The 16134-nt window shown below is 41.5% G+C and overlaps 1 protein-coding gene across 2 annotated transcripts in view; it reads left to right on the top strand.

Annotated features, from left to right (window-relative positions):
• Positions 1-15639: 15639 nt before the first annotated feature.
• Positions 15640-16134, top strand: part of ZNF644 (zinc finger protein 644) — an 82133-nt gene continuing 81638 nt past the window's right edge. The window contains exon 1 of one of the 2 annotated variants that reach the window (XM_075508412.1): positions 15640-15740. The gene's annotated coding sequence lies outside the window, so the exon portion shown is untranslated. The remainder of the gene's footprint in view (positions 15741-16134) is intronic. The other variant, XM_075508407.1, reaches the window with a different exon arrangement.

A 16134-nucleotide genomic window follows, 5' to 3' on the forward strand; every position in this document is an offset into this window, starting at 1 on the left:
GCCTTCAAAATCCAGTTAAGATAATTTTATTTCTGTTGTATACTTATTTACCAATAGCTGGATTGCTGCACAGAGTAGATAATAACAAAATTGATGTCTAATTTATGGAATTGTAGGTGTATTACCTTATTTTGAAAAGTGCTTAAATATTTGTTCGTTGACCTTGCTATTTTCAGGGTTACAAATAAAAATATTGGAATGTGTCAAAGGAGAATAGTTCTCCAACTGTGGGTGCTTTTATAGATAAAGTAAAAATCACATAAGGGAAAGTAAGCTGTTTATTACATGCCCTGCTCACAAGTACTCTTTAAATGAATGAAGACTCTTTCCTCAGAAGTTTCTTAATGCTTTTTGGTTTTGTCTTTCAGTTTATCTAATGCTGAATTTTTCATAGCACTGATTCTGTGAAGTAATAAGATTTACAAGTAAAAGTAATAGAATGGTAAATTATTCTAGACTATATTCCTTTTGACAGCACTATCAACTCATTCATAAAAAAAGTGCAACTTCCTTCAAGCAAATGTGTTTCCAGACTCTCAACAAACCAGTTGTAAAATGTCTATAAACAATATTCTAAAGTTGTGTTTGGCTGTTCACTTTGACACCCGAGGTCATAAAATGGACATTTTTGCGTCCTCATACAGATTTAGGCAACGAAGGATTGGATTTGGTATCTTCTTGTAGCTCTAGTGTTTGAACAGTAGACCTTGCAAGTTCAATAGTTTAAAAAATACATGATATTGCCTAAAATCCAAGAGAATGTTAATTTTCACTGTTAATTATTCAAAATGTGTGGAATTAAAATGTTAAAATCACACATGGGACCTTACCTGTCTGTTCTTGCAACACTGTTTGTGGTGCAACCAAGTGCGACCATGTTTTGCTGCACTACCTGGTTGTATTTTTCTCAGCTAATAACATTTTACTTGACTCCAGTGTTTCCTTACACTTTTGACTTACTTTCTGGTATAACTCTCCATATGAAAGAATGGCCCAGCACAAGCAGCCTCAACACTCACCACTCGATATGTTTTTGACTGTGCAAATTCCAGCAGGCCCAAGCTTATAACTTACTTTGCTGTACCTCAAATATTTCATTGCATCTGGAAGTTAGTAGTATGTCAGATCTCTTTTTGTCTCCTTTTTTTTTTTTTTTTTTTTTAATTAAACTTCCAAACTGAGGTAACTCTGAATTACTATACTACTATGTTTAGCCCAGCAGCCCTAGTCATGTACATCCTAGTCACCTCCCAGTTCCCTGTCAGGGTGAGATTTAAGAATGCAGAGTGCCAAATGTCATTTTAGGTGCCCCAGAGAATCTTCCCTCGGCTCCGTCTACTGTGCCAGAAGAGCACGGTCTCCCACATGGAGAGGTTCCAGGTCCTCTAGGGCATCTAAAATGGTACTTGATGCTGATGTTTAAGCACCTGACTCTCTCCCTGCTGCTTGAAATACACTTTTTTTTTTTCCTAATTTATAGTTCATATTTACATAGCATTCTTTAATTGCCTTTGTATCCTGCCTTTCCCTGGGGTTTTAGCTTGCAACAACTAATCGAGCTGTTCCTCAGTTTCTTCAAGTTTGACAAAAGGTTTTACACAGCAACACAAAGCTGAGCTTCAAACATGGAAATAGGAGAGGAAGGAAGCAATTAATATAATCTTGTGATGGTATCATTTATATAATCTTGTGATTACACAACTTACAACTTTCCAAAACCTCACTCATCTGCTGGTTGCTCAGGCCTCACCTGCAAACCGGGTGTGCTTCTGATGGCAGGTGCTGCACTTTTTCCTGCCAGTCTGCATGAAGCAGACAAAAGGTTCTGCACTTTTAAATGTTCTGAACTGTGAGGTAGCAACTGTAGTGGAAGTTGATTGTGCTTAGGTCTTCATAAAAATGAATAAGGTAAGCTTCTATTTATTTCTCTGTACTAAGGAAGTATCTTTCTGAGATGTTTTTTGGCCCTATTTCTACACTGAAGGTGTATTTCCATTTTTCTGTGAAATATTTTGGTAGTTTTTATAATGTCTAGAAAGTAATTGACATTATTGCCATTTTTGCTTCATTTTTTGTGTAGTCTAAATATAACCACTTGGTTTTAGTTAGTTGAAAGGAGCAGGTTTATATTTAGACTATTACTTCAAAGAAATTTTTATTTTCCTCTTAGTTTTCCCCAGTGCAGGAGTTCAGTAGTTATTATTTGGTTTCTTTAAGATTCAGGCTGATTAATTTTCTGATACTGTATTCAAATTTTTCCATTTGATTTTTAAAAGGCTTTAATTTCCAATTTGATCCATAGTCAGAATACATGATAACATGCATTTCAGTACTTTCAACACTATTCAGAGTACTTTGCAGATGGTTTATAAGATCATTTCCTGTCTCTGCTTTTCACAAGAAATCAGCATCCTAGATCATCCTCGGAAAATTACAAAACTGTGCTATTGCTGCTGACAACATTTCACAGATTTCAGAATATGAATCTTTCAATACTGCAATGTCTTTACAGCAATATTGAACCTCTGGCACAAAAACTTTTTTCTAGACATAAGTGCTTTATTTGGCATTGTTGTTTTGCTTCATTATTCATATTAGCTCTATGACTCTTCAAAGTCTACATCAGTTTCAGAAGACCAGTTTGGAAGTCCTTATATGCTGAAGTGTTCTCTGTCTCAGGAGAAGGAATTACTTTTCATATGGTAGCATTTGTTACTGTTCCATTTTTCAAATCATAATAATTGAAAGATCAAAAGTGATAACCATAGTACGTCTCTATGGCAATAATTAATTGCAGATACACAATGACTATACTTCAAAACAAATACAGGCAGAAAGAGCAAATTAACTGCAGAATTAGAAAAACTTAGTCAAATCTGAATTACTTTTTTTTAATTAAACTTCCAAACTGAGGTAACTCAGAATTACTGCTATGTTTAGCCCAGCAGTCCTAGTCATGTACATCCCAGTCATGTCCCAGTTCCGTGTCATGGTAAGATTTAAGAATGCAGAGTTTACCTCCTGCCCCTCACCATCTTCTGATTTCCATGGAAATCAGATGGCTCTCAGGCAGGAACAGTGGTGTTGCTCCACAGATGCTTTATATGAATGACCAGGGGACCAAAATCCCAGGTCATGCCCCAAAGGGTAAGTATAGACATAGCTACGAAGAGCTGTCTAATTGTAGTCATTTACCTGAATCGCCTTAAGTGATAAAGCTAGTTTATCTGGACTCCCTGTGTAGACACTAGGAAGAGGCAGACACTGTCAGAAGATGATTCACTTTGTAAGTAGGGTGACTTGGTCTCTGGTGGAACTCACCAAATTACCTATGATGAAAGTGACCACATACAGTTACCATGGAGAAGAGGGTGTGCTGTAAATTCACAGCCAGCCTCACTGAATATTGCCTTTCTTGTGCACATGAGATGCCTGGGTTCTTTTATCCACATAAGGAGACAACTTTTCTAAGTTGAATAGTCTTATTTCTATACAGCAAAAGATGGCTGTGCTCCACTAATGTTGCTGCATGCAGCTTCTTTTCAGGTACTGCCCAGATGATAAAACAGACTAATTAAATTCAACGCAATAACGTCAGACAATTTCACTAAGCTACTACCAATAGATAAAATACAGACTAAAATACATAAAAACATTGTTAAAGTCTGAAAGGATCCTTGTTTTTGATTCTGCATAGAGTTGTAACATTAAATGGTGGCTTGAGTTTGAATCAGTGGGATTGTATAAGTAATTCTTTCGGGATACAGCAGAATACCACAGACTTTAGTTTGGGGGTGATTCTATAAAATTTACATTATAAAAATACTGTTTCCCATAATGGAGTAGTGAAAGAAAATTCAGTGTGACAAGAAGTCAGATTTTACTATCTTACTTGTCTGATTCTCCGTAATAAAATACATGCTCATACCTGCTTTTAATTTAACTTCAACTTCCTTATCTACTTCCTTGTCCTATCACATATATTGGTTTCAAAATATAAACTGAGGTCAACCGTATCTGTGCCTGAAGAAAATGCAATATGCTCTCAAAACCCATGATCTTCAAAAGTTGTTAGCAGAAAAAGTATAGTGTTTAAACATGTTGCCAGACATGTTTGTGTATAAGGTACGTTTATAGCATATAGAATACTGTAAATGTATTGTGACATCATTTTAATTGTATGCAGTATGTCTCATGATCATTTTAATTACGTAGACTTTGTTCATGTATTTGAATACTTCAAAGGGTTAAACATTACAGTAATTGTTAAAATAGTAACAACAGTTGTGACAAGTCAGACTCCTGTTATTTGGGTGTATTTTTACTTAACTATTCTGTGAAGGTATATCTACGTGAGGTATAAAAGTTGGTGCTCTTAAAGGCAGTCAGCATACTGATAAAGAGTGAACAGAAGTCACCATATGGAACCAATATGCACCTGAAAAATAGTTAAAATCGGTCATTTTGTAGAGCACAAATGATACCTCTCTAAGGCATCAGTGGTACCTCCTCTAAGTGGTTCCTTCTCTGTGATTCCTTCTCTAAGGAATCAGTGGTACCTCCTCTAAAAGAAAGGGTATTTTGCGTTACCTCTTTATGTTGCCCCTCCTGCTTCTTATGTAGAAGCAAGAGAGCAGTACCATGTCAATTGTTTTACTGACAGAATCTTTAAATTATATCCATGAAATGAGATCCATGAATGCCTGCGTTTTTTGTTTTTTTTTTTTTTTTTTTTTTTTTTTTTCCTAGCTCCTTTGCTTAACAACAAAATAGAAAAGGAAGTACTAGTCAGGGTAAAATTCACATCCTGCGGAGGACCAACAACATACTGAATTTATTGAAGGCTTACATGAGAACTGACTGAGGCACGCACAGTGTGCTGATAGCTTGCAGTGATGAAGTTTAGCGTGAAAAAAATCAGATAGGAAAAAGGGCAGGGGCTGACTGGCTGGCACTGTTCAGCTGAGATAAGGGCCACCCCAGTTGAACCACGTTTCTGTATTTGTTCATTAAACCTGTATGAGAGAAAGTTGTATCTGTCCAAGCCCTCACTTTTCTCCCAGCGTTGTAACTCTTGGTCTCCATGTGTTCTTGACAGGTATTTCAGATGGAGTGGGCTGGGGTAAGGACTGCGTCCTCTGAAGCGATAGGGGCCCTGGGGCCCTTTTGTCCCCTGTCTTTAGGCAGTGCTGATCACTGTTGCTCTTCCCTGTGGTGGTGAAGTGACTGGAATAGCTGTGCTACTGCTAACCCACAGTCCCGCACTGCATGTCCTGTTCTTAACAAGAGGTCCCAGTCCAGACAGTTGATACCAGTTAGGGAGCGTTGTTTCCCAATTCGCTTTAGTATGCTGCCTACCACACTAAAACACTACACTTTCGTTCTGGTTTTGTGGGATGTGCTTTGAGTGTTCCTGAGTCTTGTCCTCCTGTGGTTTTTAAATTGATTGCTTCCATGTGCCAGGACTTGAGGGGCACATCTGATTGGTGCTGTGTGAAAACGTTGTGCGTTTTGCAGAAATGCAGTAGATTATACTGGGTGGACATACTTTGTATAAAGAAGGTATAATAAGTATAATATCTTTCAAGTATAATAAAAGTGCCTAGATACAATAGCAAAGAATTTCTTCCTGTATTTAACATACACTACGTGGAGCTAGCATGTAATGATGATACAGACTGTCCTTTTGATTGATGCTACATGGCAATTTCTACATTTTAGATAGCTGAGCGTAGGGGAAAATGCAAAACATTTTGTTTTGAAGGCTGTAAGGGTATTTTGTTTATATAAATGAAACAATGTTTCTTTTGTAACTGTGAAACTTCCTATTAAAGGATGCATATAACTTTCAAAATAAAAAGATGCTTGTAACTGTAAATGGCTATGATATATTTGCTGCTCCCCCACCCACTTAAGAGGCAAAGCCTATTTATGAGGCTTTATTAAGTGCAAATAATTCCCATGGCTTCAGCACAGAAGAAACAGCTGCAGAATATAGTCTGATTTGCATATAAATGACATGATTTCTGCTCAGAAAAGGATATTGAAAAATATATATTTCTACAGTGAAAACCTGATAGTCACACATATTAAGGTCAGCTTGTGTAACTTTTTTTAAGCTGCTGCATGTTGGTACCTGATCACACTTCCAGCTAGATTCAGGCTCTAGCAGTTGTGCCCACTATGAAATTGTGAATTTCTTCTTTTGAGCTAATTAAGCTATCATTTGTAGAAATAGATTCCAAAACATTTGTCTCAACAGTTTAAGCACTTAAAATGGCTCAGAATATTTATCAATACAAGTGGGCAACTCCAAACTTGGCGCTTTTCCTTATCTTCAGTACTGTGAACTCGTGATGCGAGGGAATTCCTATTGTTTGGGTAAGACAGAAAAAGTTCTACTAACTTGCTCTAGTCACTTTAATAAATGGTAAGATATAATTAAAGCAGACACAAGGATTTTATTTTTCCTGTCCTAAATAGTTTCCTCGGGTTATCTTTTCTATTAAAGATAAGTTCATGCTTCTAAAATTTCTGCCTGACGTAGGCCACCACTGACCAATTGAGATGCTTGGCCAAAACAAAATCCAAGTGTTTCAAAGCTAAAGCTACATATGCCATTTTATCCCAGTTGTTGCAGCTCACTGCACAAATTCTCTAAAATACAATATTTATTTCAGTAGAAGTTTAACTCTAGATTATTTTAATAATGAACTCTCTTCAGTGTAGTAGTCATCTAATGGCTGAACTCAGATGTTACGCTGTTGAGCATGGCTTCGGCACCGATACTCATGCAGAGCTTAGGCACCAAGCAAAGCCAAGCTCCACAGAACAGTCCCTGCTGCTCCCAGGCAAGCTGGCAGAGCCCCCCCAGATCCTTGAGGAATACCCTTGGGAAGTCCGCTAGCGTGAGAGAAAGCGAACACAGGGTTCCAGTCAACAGCTAGCCACTCCCCTCCCTGAATGGCTGTGACTGTGACTTTGCAATGGAGTGTTTGTTTATTGACAGGCTCCTGCTGCTGCTTAGATATATCCTAACATAAAGGAAAGATGTTGGAGAGCCAGGCAGTAAAGGGTTTGGAAGAGACCTGCCAAAGCTTGGTTTTCAAATCCCTGCTTCACAAAGGCCTTACTGAGCTGAATGCCGCTGCCAGAAGTGATGGGTTGTCTGTTCAGAGGGATTGACTGGCCACAGTGAATTGTCATTAGTCTGAATGCCTCTTGAAGAGAGAGGCGTGATACTGTTTAGCAAAGAAAAAGTTAAAGTAGTGCTGTCTAGAAACTTGGATATGCAGGTCAGAACTTCCATTTTAGCAATTTCTTTTGGTTTATAAAGGCTATTAATTTGTCTGAATGAAAGTGAGGCAGTAGATTTAATTACTAGGATTCAGATTTATTTTTTTCTGGTTGTGGTGTAATATTTTAGCTGTTGTAGTCCAGACTTATTAGGTTACTGGGTACAGGAAATGAACGTCTTTTATCCCAGGGCTCTATTCTTGTGTCCTACATGTTATGCCTAGAGGAGGTTTCTCTGCCTAGCTGGGAATTTCTACTCAAAGAATAGTCACCCAGCAGCTGCATCATTAACATTTTCAGTATATCCTCAATTATAAAGATTTTTAGGCACTGAGGTCAGTTGGGTGGTTTCTAAAAATTGTACTGATAGATGTAAAGGGAGCATTCACCAAAGCATCAACACATTATCAAATAATTTTATTTCAAAAGTATGGCAGTAGAAGTGATTAAGAAAGTGTGGGGAACGAAACGGATCTCTTTATCTTGTGCATTTCACAGAGGTGCGTTTCAGAGACTGGAGGCTTGCTTAGTGAGGAAAATAACCTGTATTAGGAAGATAAGAGGTACAAGTGGATCTCTCTCCCTCCCCTTCTCTCGGGTGCGATAGTCTCAGGCAACCATATTAGCAGAAGCTTAGATGCATTCTTAGCTTCCGGAACAGATTTACCAAAATGACAGTGCATACTGAGGATGATAGTAATAACATGGGCAGTGTGTTCTGGAAGAAAATAAAGTTGGCATCTTGGAATGGTGGAAAACAGCTTCAGATAAGGATGTGGTTCAATAGAAATTAGTCTCTGTCCATGGACTTTATAGCAGCCAATCAGAACTGCTCTTTCAGTCAAGCAGTTAATAATATCTCGGCACTGTAGCTTAAGGGATACAATTTTCAAAATTATTGTAGTGTGGGACCGATAAATTTCAGCACAAAGAAGGCAGTATTCCATATAATTTATCTTAGATTTCCATCTAGGGTATGTTCTGACACTCCACATGAAAGTCAAATTGTCCATGTAAAATGGTTTTCAGGTGATAAGTTGACCCCTGGGGTTTTAGTAAAATAATAGATTCAGAATTCTATCTGACTCTCCAATCTATAAAAGCTAGTTATCAGCTGTTTGAAGGATTTGATAAGAAGGAGGAAAAAAAAAAAGAGCTTTTGTATAGTGACATTTTTCTCATTAATGGGGACAATGTTAGAATCACAAACTCCTTCTGGATTTGGTAGTAAATACTCTGCTGACATGTGTTGTGGGAGGTGGTGGTTCTATGCGAGGAGTGTATGTGTCTAATCCTCTGTTATATGCATATGGAACAAGGAATATTTCTAATAGACACGTACGGCCCTTCAAAAGAAGGGCGTTTACTGTGCCACCATCTGGCCATCATTTTTAAATGCATTCTATCACCAGAGCCTACCTCTGCAGAAGTTTTGCTGGCGAATGACCGTCTTATGGTGCCTAGAGAAGCACTAGAAGAATAACAACATAAACATCTTTCCTGCCAGCATTCTTCAGTATTTAAATATAGTGCAAAACAAATGGTAACCTGAAAAGAAACAAGGTATTACTTTAAGTTCTTGTCTGAACACTTAGAGAACCTGCTATAATTTTTTTTCTAGTTTTGGTGTTTTGTTTAATTATATTTTCTTGAGAATACTTATAGGTAGTTCTACTGTACCATGTGGCTTCACTATCAGTTTAAGCAGGTCCAAAGTTGGGTAGAGCCTTTGTTGCATTTTGTTTTAGTAGATGGGTGTATCTGCATCTACATGCGTATGAAATGCGGCACTAGTAAGTAACGGGGGGAAGGTAACAGTAAGATAGGACTAGTCATAGTGATAGTAGAAGAAGCTTGCCTAAGAAAATGCTAAAAGCATGTTTATGTTTAGTGCAGTTGAGTGTCCCTTTGAATTTTGAGCAAAGAAAATACCTCCTGCTTTTTAAAAACAACTATGCTCAAGAAAACTTGACTTTTCTACAGTCTGTGTAAACAAAAAGGATTGTCTCAAAGTAAAAACCCAAGTCCCTCTTCAGTTGTTCCTCATGTTAACCGCTGTCCTGGATCTTCCCCTGCTTGTGTCTGTGATGAACATTTAGTTCACTGCAGAAGTACTGCCTGTTATACTCTGTTGCTGGGACTTTTGCAGGGGATGAAGAAGGCTGCAAGGAGGGTGCCTGTATGCCTCCTGCATTCTGGGTTACTGGGGGAAGAGGCAGATGTCTCTTCCTCTGAGAGGAACCGAGCAGTGCTCGGGGATGGGGACATCTGGCACTCCCAAGTGGGGTAGAGAAGGGAAATGCAGCGAGCCAAGATCTTGTAGGCAGTATTGTGGAGGAGCTGGGATTTTGGTTGCGGGACAGAGCCAAGCTTTAGAAGTGACAGGAGAAAGGACAGTTCCATAGAGCAGGCTGAGTGGTGTCTGTGGTGCTCTGTGAACCATTTGGAAATTTTCAGATTGGAAGTAAGACTGGAAAGAAAGCTTTACCCTGCAGTGACACAATGGGGAGATTAATTTTCAAGCTTTTCTATTTAATCTAGCTCTCCAACAGAACAGACTTCTCATGATTTAAAGAATAATTCTGTCCTGCCATTCTAATAACACCTGCTCTTAGAAATCTGGATTCTGTGGGTGTGTTTATCAGAAGGAAAAGCTTCTACCTAAAGACAATTGCTAATTCAGGGTCCCTGCAGATAGGATCAAAAAGAGCTAACTACTCTTAAACCTTGCCTTTTTCTGGTTTTGTTTGGTTGGTTTTAGCTTTTGTTGGTTGGTTTTAGCTTTACAGAGATAATTGGGTGCTGGTTCTGCAAGTGGGTGAGTTGTAACAGATGTGGGACAGGCCTGTTCACTCACTTGAGTGAACTCCTGCTCACTCAGGTATGTATGAGCTCTACCGAAGTCTGCTGGAGTGTGCTCAAAAGCAAGGTGTCTGTCACGTTCTTAAAGTGCTTTTCTTCTGGAAGAGCAGATCTGAGGACCAGAAGAGTTTATGAGTAACTCTGACTTCTGCTATTGACTGGATTTAATCTGCATTAACGCTTTCCAGAGTAGCTATATATTCTCCTTAGGGTTGTCAGTCACTCGGAGGCTGGTTTTAAAATGTGTCATCCAATTTCAAGGTTTCAGGTGTTAGCACTGAAACATTTACCTATCCATTGAGGTAACTATCAAAACGTTTGTACTTGTGGCCCCAGTTAATTATAGGCCACCCCTTTTGATTACTTGAAGCCCTGTGAGAAATCATTTCCTTTTCTGGGGTGGGATGATGCACAGAAGGAACTACTTTATCTGTATTCCTCCATACCCTTTATATGTTCTGGAAGTGCTAGGCTGAGACAGTGTCAGGTGCTGTAGCTGCATAAATATTCACTGAAAAACCTCTGATTGCCATAGGTAGAGCTGGTGTCAGACATGGAAACATCATGATACAGGCCTGCAAGGAGAGTTGCAGGGCTCTGGATCAGGGAAGGCACACAGAGCAGCCATGTGTCCGGCATCAGCCTCCTCAGAGCAGCTTGCCCTGGGACAAAGACAACAATCCATTCCCCCAACAGGGTAAGATTACTAAGGAAGCCTCTCATAGACGTGTTTTTACAAAAAAGTCCCATAACTTTTAATGTGGGAGTGGGACATCTGGCCTAACACTTTTAATTCAATTCATCTTGTAACTAAAAAAACAACAGGAGGAAGAAATACTGGACAAAGTATTGCCTCCTTCAGAGGCACATTCCTAAAGAAATCATCTGTTGCTTACATTAATTACTGAGGCTGCTGGAGCAACGTAGACATGTTAAGTTAGGGACGTTCCTCACCTTCATTGTCTGTATTTTGCCCTGTCTCTCCTATGGACAAACTTTATGCAGATGCCATGTTTTCTACTGCTAGACAAGGTTGTGCTGACTGGCCAGGCATTTTTGGAAGTTAGTGTGACTGGAACGTGCTTCTGAAGACACAGGAACCTAACCAGTAATGAAAGTACTCACTGAGAGTGCAATTCTGTGGTAAGCATGTTCTGGCAGAAAGGCTTGTGGATGCTGCTGAGCTCCGCTCCTGCCCTGTGCCACCCAGCTGTTGTGCCAATCCAGTCGTTCTGTAGGGTTGTTGTGTGAAATTAGTTAAAACAAATGTGTGAGTAATCTCCACCTCCCCCCCTGCCTTGAGAAGCTTGTCTCATCTCTTAGTAATGCTGTTATTGCTAGAAAAAAGTGCACGCGTGCAAAGAGCAAAGCAGACTAAAATGTTATCTTTCACAGTTGTATTTCACTCATCCTTAAATTGGAAAATAGCCTTTGTTTCATGTACATGACAAGTGAACTACATAACATTAATAAAACAGAGATCCTAAATCCTGCTTGGAATTGCCATTGGCAGCTATTAATGTCTTTCAATTGTATTTTTTATTTGTAGCTTCGTAGTAAGTCACCAAGATGTAGTTCTGCTTGTTAGCTATAGAGGAGGTTGAAAGTGCTTGGGATGCTCCAGGATTTCACCCCAGCTTCACAGCCTTCCACATTGCCTTGAAACTGCGCTGGGTTTTGTATCTCTAGCGAAAGAGCTGAAAAAAGGGCAGCATTAAATTTACATTGCCAGTTGCTATGCGGATGGAATGGGAAATGAGCTCTTTGCCACCAAGTGGAATCGGTAATGTAATTTCAAGTACTGGCTAACATCTGTAAACATCTGTGCCTTCGCACAGGCTCTGACAAGAGGTTTCAGAACGTATTTCTTTAAAAAGGCCATCGAGGAATACAACCCCCAGGATGCACCGCACGCTAAGTGTTTTAATACGGTTTTCACACAGGCCTCATATCGGACGTTTCCCCGCCGTAATTGCGCTCACAATCGCCGGCCTGAGGCACATGGAGGAATCGCCCGTCTGCCTTGCAAAAACTGCACGCGGAAACGAGCCGCCGTTTATCACGGCGATGCTGCGCCGTCCCCTCCCTGCATACAACCGGGCGCTCAAGGGCGCTGCCGGGCCGCGCGCTGCCAGACAACCGCTCCCCGCGCGGGTGCGGGGGCCGGGGGCGGGTTCCGGGGTTCTTGCCCCCGCCGCGGGGGGCCGGGCCGGGCCGGGCCTAGCGCAGGCCGCTCGCCTGCGGCGGGGGCGTCGGCGCCGCGCGCCGTTTCCTTGAGCCCCCTGTCTCGCCGCCGTCGCCATGGAGACGGGCGGGCCCGGCCTGGCGCTCGGCGGGCGGGGCCCGGGGCGGCCGCCATCTTCCTCCCTGCCTGCCAGCGGGCCGCCGGCCCGGCCCGGGGCGGGGTGCGTGCCTCAGTCCCGCTGTTGGGTTAAATTAACCGATGGCACTCGCGCGTTACCGTGCCCTCCGCCTTGGTGTTAGTAGCACCGGGTGCAAGGTGAGTTTGAGGTATTGCAAGCTCGTGTTGTAACCGAACCACGGTGTATTTCACTGTATTTATCCAAAGGCCTCTCAGGTCACCGCAGTGCGAGACGGCAGAGCTCTCAGTGGGAAGGGGCGCCACAGAGACTTGCCGGCAGGCACCCTGGGCTGCCACCGCTGCCTCCCAGGCCTCTGAGGGACAGGCTGCCTGGGCGCACAGCTGGCCTTAGGCAGGTTTTTGTGGACTTAAAACAAGGGGCCCTAAATACTGGAAAAGACACCATCCCACCGATTCAGTCACAGAAGGCCGTGAGAGGTGAGCTGGGAATCGGTTAATGCAGGTGGCTGTTGAGATGGTTTTTAGCCCTTCTGATACATTGAGCAACTGCTGCCCAAGTCAGACATAGTGCCAGGGGTCACTCGTACAAAAATGCAATTTAAAAGCAAAGGTGCTGACTATACTATACCACTGGTAAGAGCTGTAATTTTAAGTGAGGAAAGGCCTAAGTAGCAAGATGGCCACTTAAACTGTGGCCTTGAAATGCGTTTTAACAGAATTGATTGAATCATTAAATAAAGGACTGACATGCTGCAGAGGGAAGGTTAACATACCATCCTCTCAGGGTTTTTGCAGACAAGGGAGTCGTGTGACCCACCTCAGAGCGGGAGTTCCCTGATGACTTGTTTTGCTTTGTCATTCTCGCCGATCGGGTGCAAACACAGCCAGCCAGGAGGGGAGGGCCACCATTTTGTCACCTCCTTTTCCAGCCGCTGCATTACAGTCACTGCTGCTGCACAGAACTGTCTTCGTGTGCATTTCCTCTCTGTGCAGAGCCCATCTGTGTGTCTGCCTGCCCCCAGCCAGCCGATCATCCTTTATCATGTGGAAAAGCAGAGAAGGAAAAGTGCCTTTTCTTTAATGCAGAAATAGGTTATAGGATTTTTTTTTTTTTTTGTCTCAGAATTTATTATCTCCTGAAAAGGAAACTGCATGCTCAGAGCAGCTGTTGGGCTGACCTCCCGTCCCTACATGTGCGTCCCCAGTTGCATGCCGGTGGGGGGAAGGGAGAAGTGGTAAGACTTTGCTCTGCTCTGTCCTGTCCTGACCTTGCTGGATTGGCTCTGCAGCTGGGGGCCGAGTGGCCAGTGGCAACTCTCAGCCTGGGGAAGGCTTGGGTGCACCTGCAGTTGCAGGGGGGCTGCACACAGACCCTTCTTCTCTACAGGAGAGCTGTGTCAGCAGGTGGACTGGTATCTATCTTCACATTCCCTTTCAGAGTTCATAAGATGTTAACTTTCGAAAGGGAGGTCCCCCTTGTGTATTTATGTCAGTGATTTTGGGTTCTAAACTATTCATGCATGAAAAATGACTGTAGGAACTCTATACTCCCATGTGTGAATAATGACTACATGGGAACACAGATTACAGCAGTTTTGTACTGAGACTGCTGCAGTTTACATGCTCTCTTTGGGAACGTTATGAAACGTTTTTAAATGCTGGTGCATGTTAATGCATTGATTTCACTCAGTCTTTTTTTTTGTCCCTTTTGGATTTGTTCAACTTAACAGCCAGTGTGTCTCATGTTTGCTCTAAGATATGCCTAGCAAATTAGGCAAATTAAAAAATGCATGCAAAAATACGGAGCTGTGCACATGTATCAGGTTTGTTATTTATTAATAGACTCCAATTTCCATACGATAGCCTACTTTTTTTTTTGCTTTGGCTCAATGGGTAGTTTATGCCAATTACATGTAGTTTAACAGCTTTGAAATCTGTTTTTGCTTTTCTTATGCATAAAGACATGGATTCTGTTTCAGGTTTTAATTAAACTCTGCACTGACTTTAAAGATTCTATTGTCCTTTTCATTGAAATAGGATTTTTGTTAGATGTTTAACAAGACCTCAGTGGGGTAATAAATCTAAGCAATTGTCCTTATTAGGAGTAGATTATCCTCAAGAGATGGAGAGTCACAGAAGTAACTAAAACCATTTGTAGAGACTGAACTAAGGCTTTTTCTTCCTAAACATTAAACAGACTTGCGAATGACTTGCTTGGGCGCTCAAATTAAATTAAATGATATTTTGTTTATTTTTCACATTTTCAGTGTAGGCTATTTGCATTTACTTAAACTTTGAGTTTCATTGAGCAAAATTCACTCCTGGGTAAGGATCCTTACTTTCAGTGTACAAGCTGTAAGTGAAACTCAGTATATCCTGCAATTTCTTTTGTTAGTAACCCTTGCAACACTTGTAATTTATAGGGCACACTGACCTAGTGAGTGTATTCTTAATTCATCATATTTGCCACAGTAGATGAGTCCTGGCTGAAGAATTAGTCTTGCGTTTGTCCCACGCTCCAGCCAAGTAGAAGAACTGCAGAGTACATAGCAGTGTGCAGCTTGTCCAAAGATCTCCTCAGATGCTGGACTAAAACCACAAGTTCTTAGTCAGAGAAAACTTGCCACAAAACCAACAGTTCTGCCTAAGTTTGGCCTTCACGTTTTTACATACTGCTAGGAGGTGAAAGGGGATTTGACTCTAATGGTTCTTTTTGTTTCAGCTGTTTGCTTCATTTGAGGGTATTCTCCATTCTGTAGGTGCTCAGGCCTTGCTTTGTTCCTGGTTTTAATCATAGGTTGGCTTCTGATGGAACATGGCCTCCTTTACACACACAGACAAATGCTGTGAATTTCTGCCATATGTTTAATTCCCAACTTTGTTATACACATTGTAGTGCAATTTTATAAGCATCCAATTACTTGGAAGCTCCATTTTGTGGTGCCAGGTTCGAGACACTAATTTCCAGGACTCAGTTCTACCCAGAAACCAACAGGCAAAGGCAGAGATGTTGCTCAGGGACATCCTCACAGTAAGACGTGTTGTGAGACAGGCGGGTTTTTTTCCCTGGCTTCAGTTCCTGCGCTGACTGAGCTGCTGCCCTCTGCAGAGCACGCTGCAGGAAGCTGGACTCCAGGGACGCAGCTGCACGTGACCCACCCACGTCCGCCTCCACCGGGAAGGAGCCCACAGTCCTGCTCAGCAGATGAAGACAAACCCCTTCTTGGTTGCTGCAGCTGCACCAGCTCTCAGCCACCAGGTATTTAATGTCTTGAAGCTCTCCTGTCTGTGGGCTCCTCTGTTCTGTCCTGCAGGCCGGCGTCTCTGTAGAGCCTAGTACTGTCAGCCTCCAGTCTGCTTCTGCTACCCACATGGTACTCTGCTATGTTTCTCTATTAAGAGACTTCACCTCAACACTTCTTGTCTTCTAAGTGACACCGTAGTGATACTTTGGGGCAGAAACAAGAGGAACATAGCTCATAAACATTAATTTCTGATTAGACATTTGCTGCATATTCTAGGCAAAATTGCAGATTTTGAGCCTTCATCTCCTGCTTTCCATATCACTCAAATGGCAAAGATTTTGGCATGGTAAGTCACAGAGGGAGGTGGAAGATCTGGTGCAAAGTGAGATAATGTAGTTCTTCAGCATC

The sequence above is a fragment of the Mycteria americana genome, chromosome 7 (genome assembly GCF_035582795.1).
Source record: "Mycteria americana isolate JAX WOST 10 ecotype Jacksonville Zoo and Gardens chromosome 7, USCA_MyAme_1.0, whole genome shotgun sequence".
In the NCBI taxonomy this organism is placed as follows: domain Eukaryota; kingdom Metazoa; phylum Chordata; class Aves; order Ciconiiformes; family Ciconiidae; genus Mycteria; species Mycteria americana.